This window comes from Chenopodium album, chromosome 26 (assembly GCF_948465745.1).
Source record: "Chenopodium album chromosome 26, dcCheAlbu1.1, whole genome shotgun sequence".
NCBI classification, from domain to species: Eukaryota; Viridiplantae; Streptophyta; class Magnoliopsida; order Caryophyllales; family Amaranthaceae; genus Chenopodium; species Chenopodium album.
In genome coordinates this window covers 27,001,185-27,020,340 of record NC_137859.1, presented here as the reverse complement: position 1 = coordinate 27,020,340, position 19,156 = coordinate 27,001,185, and the positions used below count along the sequence as shown (strand labels likewise).

The 19,156-nt window shown below is 46.0% G+C and overlaps 1 pseudogene; it reads right to left on the bottom strand.

Annotated features, from left to right (window-relative positions):
• Positions 1–17,991: 17,991 nt before the first annotated feature.
• Positions 17,992–18,090, bottom strand: LOC145618825 (small nucleolar RNA R71; annotated as a pseudogene).
• Positions 18,091–19,156: the final 1,066 nt, after the last annotated feature.

Sequence of the window (19,156 nt, the reverse complement as noted above, 5' to 3'; positions counted from 1 at the left end):
GGAGCCCTTTCCCCTGCACTCTAAACTCTTCATAAAACCCCTTCATTCCAACATGAGATGACATTAAGGAACCTACAAAACAAACATGAAACAAACACAACATAAGATCAAAAATTATTCAAGGAAAATTAAAAGAAAAGAAAAGAAAAATGAGATGAGAATCCGGGTTGCCTTCCGTAAGCGCTTTTGGTTAACGTTGTTAGCTCGACGTGCACCATCCTCTCAAGGTGGCTTGAAAAGAATCATTTTGTGAACGAGACCAACAAACACGCCATCAAATTACTTCTTGAGCCGATGACCATTAACCTTAAATGAAGATGAGGAATCTGAAGGAGAAATCTCCACGGCACCATTACCATAAACATCCTTCACCAAGAATGGACCACTCCATCTTGACATGAGCTTTCCGGGGAACAACTTCATTCTAGAATTGTAGAGGAGGACTTTGTCACCTACACAAAACTCCTTTTTCTCAATCAACATGTCATGAACTTCTTTGGAGCGAGCTTTGTAGGTGCTAGCACAATCGTAAGCATCAAGTCGAAGTTCCTCTAACTCATGAAGATCCAACCACCTCTTGTCTCCCGCACTTGCTAAGTCAAAATTGATCTTCTTGATTGCCCACAAGGCACGATGTTCAAGCTCAACCGGGAGATGGCATGATTTTCCATAGACAAGGCGATATGGAGTGGTACCAATGGGTGTCTTAAAAGCCGTCCTATAAGCCCAAAGAGCATCATCCAATTTGTCCGACCAATCCTTTCTATTGCGAGAAACCGTCTTCTCAAGAATAAGCTTGATTTGACGATTTGAAACCTCAACTTGGCCACTCGTTTGAGGATGGTAGGGAAGCCCAAATCGTTGATGCACACCATGTTTCCTCAACATCTTTTGAAAGGCATTATGGACAAAATGAGATCCATTATCACTTATCACTGCTTTTGGGACACCAAACCTTGGAAAGATGATCTTCTTAAATAACTTCAATACAATCTTGTGATCATTTGTTGGAGAGGCAATGGCCTCAACCCACTTAGAAACATAGTCCACCGCATCAAGGATATATTGATTCCCGTATGAAGAGGGGAATGGTCCCATAAAGTCAATTCCCCACACATCGAACACCTCCAATTCAAGGATAGGTTGTTGAGGCATCTCATTTCGCTTGGAACTGTTCCCAACTCGTTTACATCGGTCACATGACTTAACAAAACCCTATGAGTCCTTGAAGAGATGTGGCCACCAAAAACCACTGTGAAGAACCTTGGTAGCGGTCTTGGAAACACCCATGTGCCCACCACTAGGGTCCGAGTGGCACATCCTTAAAACACTAGGCACCTCTTCATTTGGAACACAACGCCTAAGCAAGCCATCAACCCCACGTTTGTATAAGATAGGATCATCCCACAAATAGTGCCTTGCCTCTCTTTTGATCTTCTTCTTTTGGTTCTTTGAGAAAGAGGGTGGAAACTCCCCACATGCTAGAAAATTGACCAAGTCGGCATACCATGGGAGTTCCTTCACCTCTATGGCATACAAGAAGTCATCAAGCATTCTATCTTTTATTGGTAGACCATCATCATGAATTTAATCCCCTTCAAGGCGAGAAAGATGGTCCGCCACAACATTCTCCGCACCCTTCTTGTCCCTAATCTCAATCTCAAAAGCTTGCAATTCAAGCACCCATCGAATCAACCTTGGCTTGGACTCTTTCTTGGCAAAGAGATACTTGAGGGCCGCATGATCCGTGAAGACAATGGTCTTGGAACCCAACAAGTAACACCGGAATTTCTCAAAAGAGTGCACAATTGCCAAAAATTCTTTTTCCGTTGTTGTGTAGCTTCTTGTCTACCCGTTGTCCCAAAACACCTCTAATCTCCCAATCACTCGCATCACACATCAACTCAAAAGGAAGATCCCACCTTAGGCCTTGAACAATAGGAGTAGAGATTAGGGCCTTCTTCAATCTATCAAATGCCTTTAAGCATTTGTCATCAAAATTGAACTCAACATCTTTTTGAAGAAGGTCATTAAGGGGCTTAGCAATGAGTGAAAAATCCTTGATGAATCTTCTATAAAAACCCGCATGACCAAGGAACGATCTCACTCCTTTGACATTCACGGGAGGTGGAAGTTTCTCAATCACTTCTATTTTGGCCTTATCCACCTCAATGCCTCTATTTGAAACCTTGTGCCCAAGCACTATACCTTCCTCCACCATGAAGTGACACTTTTCCCAATTCAAAACAAGATTGACTTTCACACATCTTGCCAAACACTTCTCAAGATTCACAAGGAACTCCTCAAAATAAACACCCCCCACCGAAAAGTCATGCATAAAGACCTCCATTTCCTCCTCCAACATATCTCCGAAGATACTCATCATGCACCTTTGGAAAGTAGCGGGTGCATTGCATAACCCAAAGGGCATTCTCCGGTAGGCAAAGGTTCCATAAGGACATGTGAATGTGGTCTTTTCTTGATCATTGGGGTGGATGGGGATTTGAATGAATCCTGAATACCCATCAAGGAAACAATAAAACTTGTGCCTTGTTAGTCTCTCAAGCATTTGATCAATAAATGGAAGAGGAAAGTGATCCTTCTTGGAAGATATGTTTAGACGTCTATAGTCTATACACATCCGCCAACCGGTGACCGTCCTAGTTGGAATGAGCTCACCCTTCTCATTCTCAACCATGGTCATGCCCCCCTTCTTTGGAACGACGTGGACGGGGGAGACCCACCTAGAGCTAGAGATGGGGAATATGATTCTCGCATCCAATAGCTTGGTGATCTCATTCTTAACTACCTCTCCCATTTGGGGATGTAGTTTCCTTTGTCGTTCAATAGAGGGAAGGGCGCCTTCCTTAAGCGTTATGTGGTGTTGGCACAAAGCGGGGCTTATACCCTTTTAAGGTCATCAATTGTGTACCCCAAAGCACCTTGGTGTTTTCTCAAAACACCACATAACGCTTGAGCTTGGCTCACGCTCAAGGATGCACTAACTATCACGGGGTAAGTGGAATGAGGGCCCAAGAATTCATACCTAAGGTGTGATGGTAGAGGTTTGAGCTCTACCATAGGCACACCATTACCTTCTTGTGATGTGGCCGCTTGCAAAGCTTCATTGCTTGAGATTTTCAAGCACGTTTGCTCATCCACTTCCTCCACACTCCCATCAAGTAAATCCTCATAGAAAGTCACCTCCTTGCATGATGCACCTACTTTGTCTTTGTTCAACAAAACATTCTCAAGAGCATCGTTAGAAGTGAGCAAGTGCTCATGCATGGAAGACACAACAATATCAAGTGAATCAATCATCATATAATTTTCCAAAGAAGAACATGGATACTTCATGCTCTCATTCAAATCAAATTCTATAACCTCTTCTCCTACCTTAAGGGAGATCTTTGCACTCCTCACATCAATCATGGCTCACGAGGTAGCAAGAAAGGGTATACCTAAAATGATTGGAATAGTAGCATCTTCATCCATTTCAAGAACAACAAAATCCACGGGAAACACAAACTTCCCCACCCTCAAAGGGACATCTTCTACCTTACCTTTTGGAAATTTGATAGACCTATCCGCTAATTGCAAGGTAATGTTAGAAGGTAAGAGTTCCCCTAGCTCAAGTCTTTGATAAACCGAATATGGCATTAGGCTCACACTAGCTCCCAAGTCACATAAGGCATTTTCAATTTGCATCTTGTTAATGGCACAAGGGATGGAGAAGATTCCGGGGTCTTTCAACTTGGGTGGCATTTTGTTCATGATGATAGCACTACAATTTTCAGTCAAATTAATGGTCTCCACAACCTCACAAGTTCTTCTCCCACTCAAAATGTCTTTGAGTAATTTGGCATAGTTTGGCATTTGGTTGATCACATCGGTAAAAGGTAAAGAAAGGTGGAGTTGTTTTAGCATCTCAATCAATCTCCCAAATTATTCATCCAATTTGTGTCTCATGAATTTTTGTGGGTAGGGGAGCTTGGTGTTTTGGGTGTTTTTGTCCCTTGGGAGAGTTACAACTCGAAGACTGGTCCGGAGGGCTTCTGTACCGACAAAATCAACGGAGACACCGTTTGGGTGGTGCTCCGCCTCCAATGCTCAAGTTAGTAACTTGAAGGAGAGAAAAAGGTGCGGAAATTTAGGTGGGGATCTGCTAGGTTTTCTAGCTCAGTTGTCTCTATCAAAGGGACAGTTTGTAGTAAAATGGAAAAACGTGCCCTCCAAAAGAGGGGAATCTACCTATTTATAGGGTCATTGGGATTTGTGCCCCTGATCAAGTGATAGAACCCTAATCAGAGATGGGCTGCGCCGTATTACGGCTTTCTCGGGATTTGGGCCTGAAGGCCGACCTTTTCCCCTAATATCCGGAATGAAACGTGTCAAACAGGGATCGGTCCATTTTGGACCATCCCCGGGCTGACACGTGTCACCCTCTGATTGGGCCACATGGAGGGGTAAAATTACCCTAAACATTTGCCCCTCACAGGTGTGATGTGGCACGCCACGTGGCATCTGTGACACGCGTCACTCTCAGAGTGGTGGTAATTTTACCGCCTAAATTTAACTTTTCAACTTCTGAGTAAATTACGGGAATACCCCTTCATTTACCCTCTTTATATATCCGTTTTACCCTCATATTTTCGTTACGCTTCACAAAAATTTTAGAGCAAACTTAGAGAGAATCTTGAAAGAGAGAACAGAAGTCATCCGTCTGAGTCAGGCGCAATTTCAAAGAAACTTAGTCGCACCAACACAGGCGGACCCGTCTACCTTCAGATATCAAATCTAAAGGTACCATCTCTGACTGTTTCAGCTCTTTTTTCATTTTTCCGCTTGTATATATTCCTTGCAATAAATGGATTCATCACCAACACACACGGCACAACCTAGGGTAGAATCTAGCCGTTCACTAGGGACGGCTGAGTCTAGGACTGGTAGTGCTGTCTCAGGGTGTTGATAAGTTTTTGAAGGCACACCCCATGGGAGACGGGTGGAAAATAAGGGTGCCTCCCCCAGACGGCACCATTTCCTGGGAAGACACTGAACGCAACGCAAACGGCTACTTCGGCTGTTACGAAGCGACGTTCAGGACGGGTCTTCGCTTCCCCCTTCACCAGGCGGTGAAGGCAATTTTGAGAGGCTATGGCCTCGGAGTCTGGCAACTTACCCCCAATTCTTGGGCAAACATTCTGGGGTATGTTGCCGCCTGCGAATTCCAAGGGGTTCACCCCGGCTGGCAGGCATTCGCCAAGATGAACTATCTCAGTCGCAACCTAGGCGGTTACAGAGCGTGGTATACTCTGACCACGTTCCCCCAATACATGATGACCTTGGATAAGGTCTCCAAGTTCGACGGCTGGAAACACAAGTTCTACCTGTGCACGGCTCCCACCAAGCGGGAGAACTACGAGCTCCGTCAGTACAATAAAAAGCCCGACATCATGGGTCGGAAGTGTTGTCTTCCTCGAATCCCGGATGAGGACTTCGACAAAATAATTGAGGCTGATCTCTTCGGCCTCACAGACGCAACCCTGTCAACCGGGGATACAATAAAGGTTCCAAAAAACTGGATCCCCAAGAGCGCCTGGTTCAGGGACGAGTGCTTCCTAGCCGCCTGCGGACTAGGGCACATGTTTGATAAACGTATGCGCCTGAATTACTTCCGTTTGTAGTACTTTTGTGTCGGAAACATATTTCTTGAAAATGTTCTAACTGTTTTCCCGTCTGATCTTTGGAGAAGACGCATTAAACATGTTGCCTGAAGAAAAGACCCCCAAGCGGTCCTCAGCACAGATCCGCCGAGACGTGGCGGAAGCCCAGGCGCGTAAGCTCAAGGCCAAGGTAAACGCCTGACCGGCTTTGTGAGTTTACTTTCAAAGTTTCCTCACTTCACCTGCTAACGTTAAGTTGTTATTTTTCCAGGGAGGCAAGGTGGACAAGACGTTTGAGAAGAATCTCAAACGGGCTAGGGAGGAGACCCCCGTCTCTAACCCTAGTAAGTCCTCAAAAAAGGCCGCCTCTTCTGCCACTCCTGTTGCCCCGTCTAGGAGGCAAATGAGAGTTGGAGGGAGAAATGAGCAAGTGGCAGGCCCCTTTGGCCTAGATTTGGCCCTCCGTCTTCCTGCAACCGGGGGGCTCTCAACGGCTGCCAGCGGCTCTCGCCGCGCCGGCTCTGCAGGTAAGAACCCTTTTGAATCCCCGCCTGAACTGGGATGGCCGTTGCGAGTGAAATCACACTCCCAGCAAACGTCATCCTTAGACAGTCGGAACCAGATAGGCGCTGCTTTAGTAACTCAATCTGATGCTGATTGTGGTGCAGATCAATCGCCTCGCTGGCCAAACGTCCAAAAGCATGCCAAAGCCATGTTGGAGGCTGTCAGCAAACGGGATAAGGATGCTATCCCTGGGATTGAGACGTTCAATCTTGAACGTATCTTGACCCTCCTGGCTGAGGTAGACTACTTAACCATTTTTTCAATAACTTTTTCTGCCCCTTTCCCCGCCTGCATCCTTAACCTTGTTCATTTTTGTAGGCCATGCTGCGGGTAGACGGGCTAGAGCGTCCTTACACCCTCAAACGGGATGAGGTAAGACGGGCCAAGCAGTCCGCCACAAATGCCACTGACGTTGCTTTACACTCCTCTATAGTTAATGAAATTAAAACTAAAGCAACCCAAATGACGCACCCGGCCAGGATCTCAGACCTGGAGTCGCAGCTGCAGGCGGCCAACCAGAAGGCTGAGGCTGCAGAGACGGCCCAGAAACAGGCAGAGGCGGACCTCCCTATACTTAGGGAGGACCTCAAGAAGGCTCAAGAGAGCCTCCAAGCACTCCAAGGTGCCTCTTCAGAGAATGCTGATCTGAAGAGCAAAATTGCTAAAATGGAGGAGGAGGAGGCCAAAGCTCAGGAGAACTTCCGAGCAACCCTTAAGGCGGAGCAAAACCGTTTGGGCTCTAGCTCACAAGTATGCTGATGAAGTCATCTACTTGCGAGAGAAGGGTCTGCCGGAGCCTGAGTCCTTCCTCGTCTAGGATGAGACGGAACAAACTGAGCCTGAAGCCGAAGCTGAGGCTGAAGCTCCAGAGGTTGAGATCATCGAGGAGGAGAAGGACCAGGAGGGGCCGCCTGCAGGGCAGTGATTTCAGCGGCTGCGTGCCAAGTCTTCTTTTTTTTATTTTTTCTGCGGCAGTATGCCATTTACTTTGCTTTTCCGGCCTGCGTGCCGAGTATATTTGTATCTTTACCGGATGAGGAGCCGTGTTTTTATCAAATAATTTCACTTTCCCGAACGGGGTCCGAATAACAATTGATCCATCACAGCCGTTTGGCTGGGTGGAAATTTAATGAATGCACCGACTGAGTCGGTTTTGATCTTTTCTGCGCTTGTGTTTGCACTTCAATTTTCAATTTTTTGCCTAACTTATCAAAAGCATGCGGCTGTCCTTGCCCCTGGACGGCTGTGTGCTTGGTTTCAAGTGGAGTTGGTTGATTGACTTGGGAACGTCTGATGCTGCAAAGAGGATGATACGTTTGTAAGTCAATAAATCACAGTAGTGATTGCCCCAAACCAAGTGCACAGCCGTACATTTACAGGCGTTTCCATAACGTCCGTCTAGGTGAAGTTCATTTAGCCATTGTACAACTCTTTTGCCACAAACGATGATGTGTACAATTTTAATGCGAAAAACGCTAAGTAAGGAATGCAGCCGGTAGCCGACTGATGTCCATGGACATCCGATTTTCCAACCTTAATCATCCCTTAAGTTGTTCAGGCAGACGGCTATGAATGGCTGATTCGGCCGTCCAATCGTGGCCGCCTGCATTGGTACGTAGAGTAAGCAAGTTGGCTTCTCTCTGCGACAATTGCACCCGAAGGGGTGTCGCCGGACGCCTTAGTCCATGTAGGGACAGGCGATTTTATGGGAAAATCAGCTGTCTGGTTATTGGCCTCTGGTCTTGTTAGAGACCGGCTGTGTAGCCACTAAGAGTTTTTGTGCTTAGCTTAATTATCTGGCCATTGGCCTCTTCGTCAATCAGACGTCAATTCAATTTCCAAGTATCAAACTTAGAAAAACAAACATGTAACCCGTCTGCAATTTAGACAGGATATAAGACACTCAAAAGTGAAAACAAAACGCAGCTTCTCATTAATGTACTCTTCTTGTTTTCAAAAATTATTACAAAATCTCAGAAGTAGTATTTTTTCAAATTATCTACGTTCCAAGTTCTAGGCAGGCGCCTGCCGTCTGGAGTTTCCAGGCGGTAGGTGCCGTCTCTTACTTCTTCATAAATCCGGTAGGGGCCTTCCCAATTAGGAGTTAGCTTCCCAAGCTCATTGGCCCTACCAGTTGCCTCCATTTTCCGTAACACTAGGTCGTCCACTTTCAAAGGACGCCTGTGTACTCTCTTGTTGTAGGCTCTTGTCATTCTCAGACGGTAAATCTCATGACGCAAGGCGGCATTGCCCCTGCGTTCTGGAATTGAGTCCAATGCCAGGCGCATTGCCTCCCAGTTTGCCTCTTCATCATATAGCATGACTCGAAGAGTCGACTCATAGTGCTCAATGGGCAAGATGGCTTCAGCACCGTAAACCATGAGAAATGGGGTTTCACCGGTTGCCCCCTTTGCCGTTGTCCGGATGGCCCGTAGGACATGAATTAATTCTTCAGCCCATAAGCCACCGACTCTTTGAATTTGCTTCTTTATACCGTCTGAGATCAATTTGGTGAAGGCTTCAACTTGGCCGTTTGCTTGGGGCCGACCAACTGATGCAAAATAACTTGAGATCCCCTGATCTCCCAACCAAGTCTTAAGCTGAGGCGTCTCAAACTGAGGCCCATTATCGAACACCATAGACATAGGAACCCCATACCGGCTGATGATATTCTTCCAGATGAAGGAGATCACGTCTGAGGTCTTGATATTTTTTACCGCATCAGCCTCTACCCACTTGGTAAAATAATCCACAGCCACCAAGATGTAGCGCTTTCCGCCTGGAGCAGGCGTGTAAGGACCCAAAATGTCCATGCCCCATTTTGCAAACGGGATTGGGCTGTGGATGGCCGTCAGATCAGTAACCGGACAGTGAATAAGTTTGCTAAATTTCTGGCAATTGTCACATTTTCTCACCAATTCCTTGGCGTCTGCCTCTAAAGTGGGCCAAAAATAATGTCGTCTGGCTCTGACGGCTAGAGATCTGCCGCCTATATGGGAGGCGCAGAACCCTGAGTGCAAGTCTTCGAGAACTTCCTTCCCCTTCTTTGGGGTTACACACTTCAAAAGAGGCTTAAGAATCCCCGCCTTGAAGAGCTCTCCGTTTCTTAACTCGAAATTTGCAGTTCGCTTTTTCAGAACGGCTGCCTCCTGTGGTGTATCATGGCAGGCGGAGGATGCGAGTTTTGACAAGGCATCCGCCTGGTTGTTATCGGACCTAGGTACTTGATTCAAATGAAATTCCTCAAGTGACCCAGCCTCCTCTTTGACCGCGTGAAGATATTTGATCATAGCCGGATGAGTTGCTTCAAATGTGCCCTCATATTGGCTAACGACCAACTGTGAATCAGAGTAGGCGTCAATTTTTGTTGCGCCTTCCGCCTTACACATGCGGATTCCGGCTAGTAGAGCTTCATATTCCGCCTCATTGTTTGAGGCCTGAAACTTGAACCGTAGTGCATACTCATAACTGTCCCCCTCAGGAGACTCATAAATTACGCCTGCACCACAGCCGCTTTTTGTTGAACTCCCGTCTACGTACACTTTCCAAACCTGATTGAGATTATCCGGAGCCACCGGACGGGTCATTTCCACAATGAAGTCGGCAAACGCCTGACCTTTCACTGCCTTTCACGGTTCGTAAGTGATTTCAAGACTTTGCATTTCAATAGCCCATTTTAACATTCTGCCAGATGACTCCAAGGTAGACATTGGCCGCTTGAGTGGCTGGTCGGTGTAAATCACCACCGGATGAGCCAGAAAGTAAGGCTTCAACTTTTTTAATGCCATGTACAAAGCAAGACCAAATTTTTCAACCATGGGGTACCGGAGTTCAGCATTTTTAATAACATGGCTAATGAAGTAAACCGGGAGTTGAACGCCGTCTCGCTCAGCAAGGAGAACGACACTGAGAGCATGATCTGAGACGGCTAAGTACATATACAACGTCTCCCTAGGTAGAGGGCTGACCATCCTAGGCAGAGAGTGCAAGTGCTCTTTCAGCTTTTGGAATGCCATCTCAACATCGTCTCCCCATTCGAACCTGGTCTTCTTCCTAATTGCTTGGAAGAAGTAAAGGCATTTGTCACCTGACCGGCTGAGGAACCTTCCCAAGGCAACCAGTTAGTCTCTGAACTTCCTTGACAGAACGGGGTGACTTCATGTCAATTACCGCCTGTATCTTTTCGGGGTTAGCCTCTATCCCTCTTTGATCAATCAGGAATCCGAGAAACTTCCCAGACTCAACACCAAAGACGCATTTCTTGGGGTTTAACATGACCTTATGCCGCCTGAGGGTGGTGAATGTTTCTCGGAGATCAGCAAGGTAATCCGTCTGTTGCTTGGATTTGACTATCATGTCATCTATGTACGCCTCCACATTCCTCCCAATTTGATTAATGAAGACCGTATTAATCATCCGTTGGAAAGTGGCAGGCGCATTCTTCAAGCCAAACGGCATCACAGTATAACAGAATAACCCCAAATCAGTGACGAAGGCCGTCTTCTCTTGATCTTTCTTCCAGAGGGGTATCTGATGGAAGCCGGAGTAGGCGTCCATAAAACTCATCAAGGCGTGACCGGCTGTAGAATCGACCAGACTGTCGATTTTCGGAAGCGGGTAACTGTCCATTGGGCACGCCTTGTTGAGGTCTGTGTAGTCCAGACACATGCTCCAGGTCCCATTCGGTTTCTTGACAAGGACCACTTTGGCCACCCAGTCGGGGAAATTGCAGGGCCGAATGAACCTGGCGTCTAGCAGCTTTTTGACTTCGGCAGCTGCCGCCTTACTTCTTTCCTCGCCATGGTTTCTTTTCTTTTGCCGGATGGGCTTTTTTTTGGGATCCACGGCGAGTTTGTGGACAGCGAGATCCCAGCTGACGCCTGACATCTCTTCCACTTCAAAGGCAAAAATGTCTTTGAATTCTTTCAGCAGAAGGTGCAAGCTTGCACCCAAAGTAGCATAAGCAACCGTCCCAACCTTCACCGTACGTTCTGGACGACTGTCATCCTAAACGAGATCAATATTTTCTCCCGACGGTTGGGGACGGAGCTCATCTGACCGTTCCCCGGTCAGTGATTGCTATTTTTTCTCTTTCTTCACCTCCACCAGCAGAGGCGCTTTTCTTTTCTTACCAACGGCTGGTGGGGAAGGGTTGGCATCCTTGACATCGTCAAGGTCTATTGGTTCCTTCCCTTGGCCGTCTGAGGCCACAGTATCTTTCACGGCTGAGAGATAGCACTCCCTTGCCGTCTTCTGATCCCCGTTCAGGTCGTCATCCCGCTCATACTTGATGAGCATGAGAGACGGGATGATCACCGCCTTAGCTTCGTTGAGGGTTGGCCTACCAAGGATGATATTGTAGGCGGTCTACTCCTCAACGACCAAGAACCTGACGACAATATGTCGTCCCTGGCCTTTTTCTCCCAGCCGGATGGGCAAGTCAACTCTACCGGCTGGGTAGACCATCCCACCCCCAAAACCAACCAAGGGGTGGGTAACCGGATGCATGCTGCTGACATTATATTTCAGCTTCTGCAGGCACCGGAGGCTGATAATATCCGACGAGCTGCCAGTGTCAATAAGGATCCGTCCAACCAGCTGATTGGCAACCTTACATTCAATGACGACCGGGTCGTCATGCGGACGGCGGACGCTGCCCCTATCCTTCTCAGTTATGAGGACGTCTGGGAAGGTGGAGGAGGCAGACGTCTGCTCATCATCATCCTTATCCATCTTTCGAAGATGGCTCTTGGTGCCCCGGATGGTAGGGCCACTACATGAAAACCCGCCTGCTATGGTGTAGACCGGATCCTTGTCGGTTTCCGAGCTACTAGCAGGCTGGGGGCCAGCCTTGGAGGACTAAACCTTATTCTTCTTCTTTGCCCCGGCAGGGGACTTAGAGATGTAGGACTTTAAAAGCCCCTTGTCAGCCAGACGGTCCAACGTCCGCTGTAGACTGAAGCAGTCGTTGGTGTCGTGGCCAACCTCCTCATGGAACTGGCAAAATTTATTTTTGTTCCGCGACTGGACGGAACTCTTCATCGGATTCGGCTTCTCAATAGACAGTCGATCCTTCACCTCCATGAGGATGAAGTTGCAATCTTTGTTAAACTCGTACTTGGGGACGTACGGTTTGAACTCTTTCTTTTTCTTCTGGGACGGCTGGTCAGAATCACTAACCGCCCAGACTTCTTTTCTCTTTTTGCTCTCTTCTTTTTTGTTACCCGGCTGAGCAGACCGGCTTTCTTTTTGTTTGTCAGACTTCTTGAAGTCTGACTGGCTACCAGGCGAGCAGAAGTCGGTAGCCTGAATGTAGCTCTCTACCTCCCTCAGGGCCGCCTGTAGCGTAAATGCCCCTTTTCGGACAAGGTCGAACTTAAAGGCCGACCCGTCCTTCAGACCCTTGAAGAAGTCTGTGAAAGCTACCTCGTCAGACAGCCCCTGGATCTGTATTCTGACAAGGTTAAATCGCCTGACATATGAGCGTAGCCCTTCTCTCTCACCCTGCCTGACGGTGCTCAAATCAAGGCTCGTCTTCTTGGCAGGAATGTTCATAGAGAAGTTGGTAGCAAACAAGAAGGCTAGCCTCTTGAAGCTGTCAATAGAACCGGCTGGCAAGTTGCCAAACAACTGCTGGGCAATGCCCTTCAGTGTAGCCGGGAAATAACGGCACCAGGGGGCATCGTCCCAACCTTGCAAGCACATGAGGTTGGTATACGCCATCAGGTGGTCTTCTGGGTTGGTGATACCATCATAGGTGCCCACCAATACATTCTTAACCTTGGCCGGCTGAGCCGCCTCGGTTATATTGGCTGCAAAGGCAGACGGTTGTTCGCCTAGCCTCATTAGCCGAAGCTTCCAGTCAAGAGGCCGGGCAGGAGTATATGCCGCCTGACCTCCAAAAGGAGGTGGCTGCATGAATTGGAGGACATATTGCCATACTGCGCCTGAGGTGCGTATGGCATAGACCCTATCATCAGCTGAGGTTTGGTGTTGACGCATTTACCGCCTGTTCGACTCTCATGCAAGGACATAGAGTTCCTTGCAGAAGCTTGCTTGAAGCTGTCTGGAAAGCTTGAGGTAGAAGCTGACTCAGACTGCTGCTGCCTCCTTCGATTGATGACTTCTCGAGCATCGAAGGTGGAGGCTTTTTTGCCCTCCAGCTGGGGTCGCCGGGGCATCAGAATCTTAGACCAGTCAAGTTTTGCGGCTGCCTTCTCCTTTGGGTGAGGAGTTGCCTGCCTGTCCTTGACCGGCTTCTTCTTCTTCCCATCATTAGGAGTCTTTTTAGCCGGCTGACTCTTGCTAGAGCCTGCCTTGTTTTGGTTGATCATGGCCTTGATTTCACCTTTGAAAGAGGTCATGAATTTCATGAGCTCATCTCGGGTGACTGGGGCTTGACCTTTGGCCTTCTGGGTTTCCCCTTCTGGCCTTCTAGATGGGCGCCTGCTTGGGCCCGCCTGGTCTTCATTTCGCTCCAGTTGATCTCTGGAACGAATAGATTTAGAGATGAGAGAGCCATCCTTAGATGTGTAGGTCTCCACATCATCATCTTCATCTTCTTCCTCCTCCTCAGTGAATACCTCTGGCTGAGGCTGAGGGGGAGGCTGAGGGATTTCAAACCCTACCGGCTGAATAACCGGTTGCATGTCGTCCGGGGTACCCGTCTGAGTTCCCGGACGTAGAGAGGTAGAATTGAGAATCGGTACAGAACTTTGAACCATCTTGAGGTACTCTCCCCACAGACGGCGTCAAATGTTTTGGGTGTTTTTGTCCCATGGGAGAGTTACAACTCGAAGACTGGTCCGGAGGGCTTCTGTACCTGCAAAATCAACGGAGACACCGTTTGGGTGGTGCTCCGCCTCCAACGCTCAAGTTAGTAACTTGAAGGAGAGAAAAAGGTTCGAAAATTTAGGTGGGGATCTGCTAGGTTTTCTAGCTCAGTTGTCTCTATCAAAGGGACAGTTTGTAGTAAAATGGAAAAACGTGCCCTCCAAAAGAGGGGAATCTCCCTATTTATAGGGTCATTGGGATTTGTGCCCCTGATTAGGTGACAGAACCCTAATCAGAGATGGGCTGCGCCGTATTACGGCTTTCTCGGGATTTGGGCCTGAAGGCCGACCTTTTCCCCTAATATCCGGAATGACACGTGTCAAACAGGGATCGGTCCATTTTGGACCATCCCCGGGCTGACACGTGTCACCCTCTGATTGGGCCACATGGAGGGGTAAAATTACCCTAAACACTTGGGTCTCACAATTTCTTTCTCCACTCTCACCTCTCTAGGTGTCTCAACCACTACCTCATCCAATGATGCCCTATCCCCCTCATTCTCAACCAAAATCTCCCTAGGAATCTTCTTATCTACACCTTTCCTAGGCAATCTCTCCTCAAGAACCTTCCCACGCCTTGTAACAATAGCATTCACGGGTTTCTTGGGATGAAGACCTTGGGAAGGTAAAGAAGAAGGGCTTGCATGATCTTTCAAGGAATTAGCAAGTTGAGAGATTTGGTTTTCAAGCATTTTATTGTGGGTCATCATTTCATTAAATTTTTTATCACTAACGGCCATGTATGTGTTCAACAACTTGGTTTGATTCTCAATTATCTCCCCCAAATTAGTCCTAGGTGAAGAAGGTTGAGAATAGGAACTTTCACCTTGAGTCTTTGGAACAAATCCGGGTGGGGGACCTCTTTGAGAATTATTTTGAAAATTACCCCTTCCTTGATTGTTCCAATTACCCCTATTTTGACTTTGACCATAGCCTTGATTATGGTTTCCACCACCTTGATTATGATTACCACTATCTTGGTTATGATTTTCATAACCTTGGTTTTGGTTACCATAACTTTGGCCTTGATTACCATAATTTTGGCTTTGATTTTGGCCACTACAACCTTGATTGTTATAGCTACCACGAGAACCTTGGTTCCCTTGGTTTCTATAACCACCACCTTGGTTATAGTTGTCAAAATTGTCTTGGCCTTGTTAGTTCCTATTCCATTGACCTCTTTGATTATCAAACCTTTGACCATTGTTATTCGACACATAATTCACATGTTCACTCTCATGGTTATCAAACTCATTAACACATTCATTAGGACAAGTACTAGAGTCATGATCATACGATCCACATGCATCACAAAACAAGCAACCCATAGGCATATTATGTGAAGAGGGAGGGGTTGAGAGTTAGAAGGAGTACCTCTCCCCTTAAATTGGGAGGGAAGATTCGAAGCTTGAGAAGAGGAAGAAGTGCTCTCCAACTTAGCTTTGATTGCGGTGACCTCCTTTCCTAAGTTTGTCACATGGGAGGAAAGGTTGTTGATCGCATTTAGATGGTCCACCGAGTACAATTAAGATTGCTTGCTTGAAGAGTCCCTCTCCCCATCTTGCCAATCCCTATAGTATGTCACCACGTCCTCAATGATGTCCACAACTTCTTCTTCGGTCTTGTTCATGATAGGTGATGAGTGACATTTTTGGCACTCATTTGGTTCCTTTTTGGATGATTTTTATTTCATTTTATCTCTCTTTTCTTTAGTTTTCCTTAGTTTTATTCTTGTTTTCTTCATTTTATGCTTTTTGTAGTTAGTTTCTCTTTTTCATGTCTTTTTCTAGTTTACTTGTTATTTTTCTCTTTTACTTGCTTTTTATCTTTTGCTTGTAGGTGGTAATTGATTGTCCAAGAATTCCCGAGCCTCCTCTCTACGAGTTTTCATTGCTTTTATGCCTAAAGAAGGTGCAAGAGGTTCCAAGTCAAAGGTGGATCAAAGGGGCAAGCTTCAAGGCTTTGTTTATGCCTTACTCATGGCTTTTATTCTTCAAGAAATTCAAGAAAGTTTATGCCCACTTTGTCCTCCATCATCATCATCCTGGATGCGTGCACCACTTGAGCTAGGACGAAGAGAAGAAGGGGGGAAACCCAGCTATGTGCGGGCGCACTGGGGGAGTGTGCGGCCGCACATTGGTCGTGTGCGGCCGCACACCAGGTGCGTGCGGGCGCACTTGCCTGGGTGTGTCCCGTGCGCGCCATTCTCCCTCCTCCGAGCGCCCACACTTACATGGGTCTATTTTTGGGCGTCATTACCGACCTCCTCCTTGTATATATAGTTATTTCTACCTATTTTTAGAAAGTAAGTTTTTAGTTTGAATTGGATAGTTAGTTTTTGGGAGAATTTTAGAGAGAGAAACTCATGATCTTTGGTGTTTGTTCAAGAATTCATCATTGTATTTGATCTTTTGATCAAAGTTTTGTAAGGATCTTCTTCTTAATCTCAATACAAGTTTGATTTTAGTTGATTTCATTAGTTTTTCATGTTGTTGATGATTGATTTGGTTATTGATTGAATTTTGATTGATTTTGATTGATTGTTGGTTTAATCTTTGAATTCAAGCATGTTGATGATGAATTTGATGAATGTTGTAGTTTTGATCTCCATTCCTATGGCTAGTGAGTAGTTTCCTAGCTAGGGAGATGGTGAAGCATGTATGAATGATGGAATAGTGTAATTTGGGGATAATTGATGGAGTTGATGATATGATTAAATTTGGTTGATCTTTCATGTGCATGTGTGTGATTAATTGAGGTTTGGCCATCTTTGATTAATACACTGGATTGCATTGTAAGCTTGCTATGATACGGACCATTGATTAGTGAACTTGCAATTTCACGATTGAGGTGCTTTGTGACGTTCCCTAGGTAGTGTTTAGCGTAGTTGACGCTAGTTAGACCTCTAGGTGAACCACCTTAGTATGCTCTTTTGGATACATGATGATTTTCCTTCATATCGCTTGACTTAGTCGGTTTGACCTCCCAAATTACCGATTCCATTATGATTGCATGTGGATCCATTGCCCTAGTGTCTTAGATTGATTTTATACAAGTTTGCATTACCTAGTTTAGCCTTAGTTCTACCTCAAACCCCTTCTTGATTCCGAAATAGCTTGATTTAGACATCGTGCACTTGATATCCATTCCCTTGGGTTCGACCTTGACTTGCCACTACGCTAAATAGGGGTTAGTTAAGCTACAAATATTGTTTGATAGGGTGGAGTGGTAGCCCAACGACCTACCATTCTCCTCTCCATCAAAATGGCGCCGTTGCCGGGGAATGGTGCTTGAGTGTATGTTGTTTTTGAGTCTATTTCATTTTGATAAAATACAAAAAAAGATTTGGTTTCTCTAGGCTACATTTGTAGCCGTGCTACTAACATTCTTGTTTGAGTTTTTGCATGCATAGAACCCGTGATCGTCCCCTTATTCCCCTTGATCCGGAAATAGAGAGGACTATTTCAAGAAGAAGAGTGGACAATAGATCCTTGGCTTATAGCTCTTCGAGTGAAGAAGAAATTCAAGAAGAACAAGGAATGGGTGAACATCCTAGAATAGCCTTGAAGGAGTTTGGAGTGCCCGGGGCATATAGATTTGAGAGTGGAATAGCTCCACCAACTACCCCGGAAAATGACTTCGAAATCCGTCCAGCAATGATCACCTTGATTGAGAGAAGGCAATATAGTGGGGCTAAGAATGAGAGCCCATTGAACCATTTGAAAGAATTTGAAAAATATTGCAACACCATCAAAGTCAATGGGGTCTCTCAAGAATTCATCCGCCTCAAGTTGTTCCCTTTTCTCTCTAATAGGAAGATCTTTGGAGTGGCTAGACAAAGAGGTGAAGCCCAACTCCTTGAGAACTTGGGATGATGTTACAAAGGCTTTCTTGTCCCGTTTCTATCCCCAAAAGAAGACGGCGGAGGCAAGAGCCTTGATTCAAGGGTTCAAGCAAAGGCCGAGTGAAAGTCTTTATGAAGCATGGGAGAGATTTAATGAGTATCAAAGGGAGTGCCCTCATCACGGAATCCCCACATACCAAGTGATCCAAATCTTCTATGGCGGCTTAAGTCCCTAAGGCAAGTCATGCCTTGATGGAGGGGCCGGGGGCCCTATCATGAACAAAACCGAAGAAGAAGTTGTGGACATCATTGAGGATGTGGTGACATATTATAGGGATTGGCAAGATGGGGAGAGAGACTCTTCAAGCAAACAATCTTCATTGTATTCGGTGGACCATCTCAATGCAATCAACAACCTTTCCTCTCAAATGACAAATTTAGGAAAGGAGGTCACCGCAATCAAAGCTAAGTTGGAGAGCACTTCTTCCTCTTCTCAAGCTTCTAATCTTCCCTCCCAATTTAAGGGGAGAGGTACTCCTTCTAACTCTCAACCCCCTCCCTCTTCACATAATATGCCTTTGGGTTGCTTGTTTTGTGATGCATGTGGATCGTATGATCATGACTCTAGTGCTTGTCCTAATGAATGTGTTGATGAGTTTGACAATGAATGTGAACATGTCAATTTTGTGTCAAACAACAATGTTCAAAGGTTTGATAATCAAAAAGGCCAATGGAATAGGAATTACCAAAACCAAGGCAATTTTGACAACTATAATCATAATGGTGGTTATAGGAACCAAGGGAATCAAGGTTCTCGTGGTAACCATAACCAAGGTTATAGTAGCCAAAATCAAGGCCAAAACTATGGTAATCAAAATCATAATTATGGTAATCAAAACCAAGGTTATGTAAATCATAACCAAGGTAATGGAAACCATAATCATGGTGGTGGTAACCATAATCAAGGTTATGGTTCAAATCAAAATAGGAGTAATTGGAACAATCAAGGAAGGGGAAATTTTCAAAACAATGCTCAAAGAGGTCCCCCACCCGGTTTTGTTCCAAAGACTCAAAATCAAAATTCCTATTCACAACCTTCTTCTCCTAGGACAACCTTGGAAGAGTTGATTGATAATCAAACCAAGATCATTAACACCTATATGGCGGTTAGTGATAAGAAATTCAATGAGATGATGACCCACAATAAGATGCTTGAGACTCAAATTACTCAATTAGCAAGCACTACTAAGGAT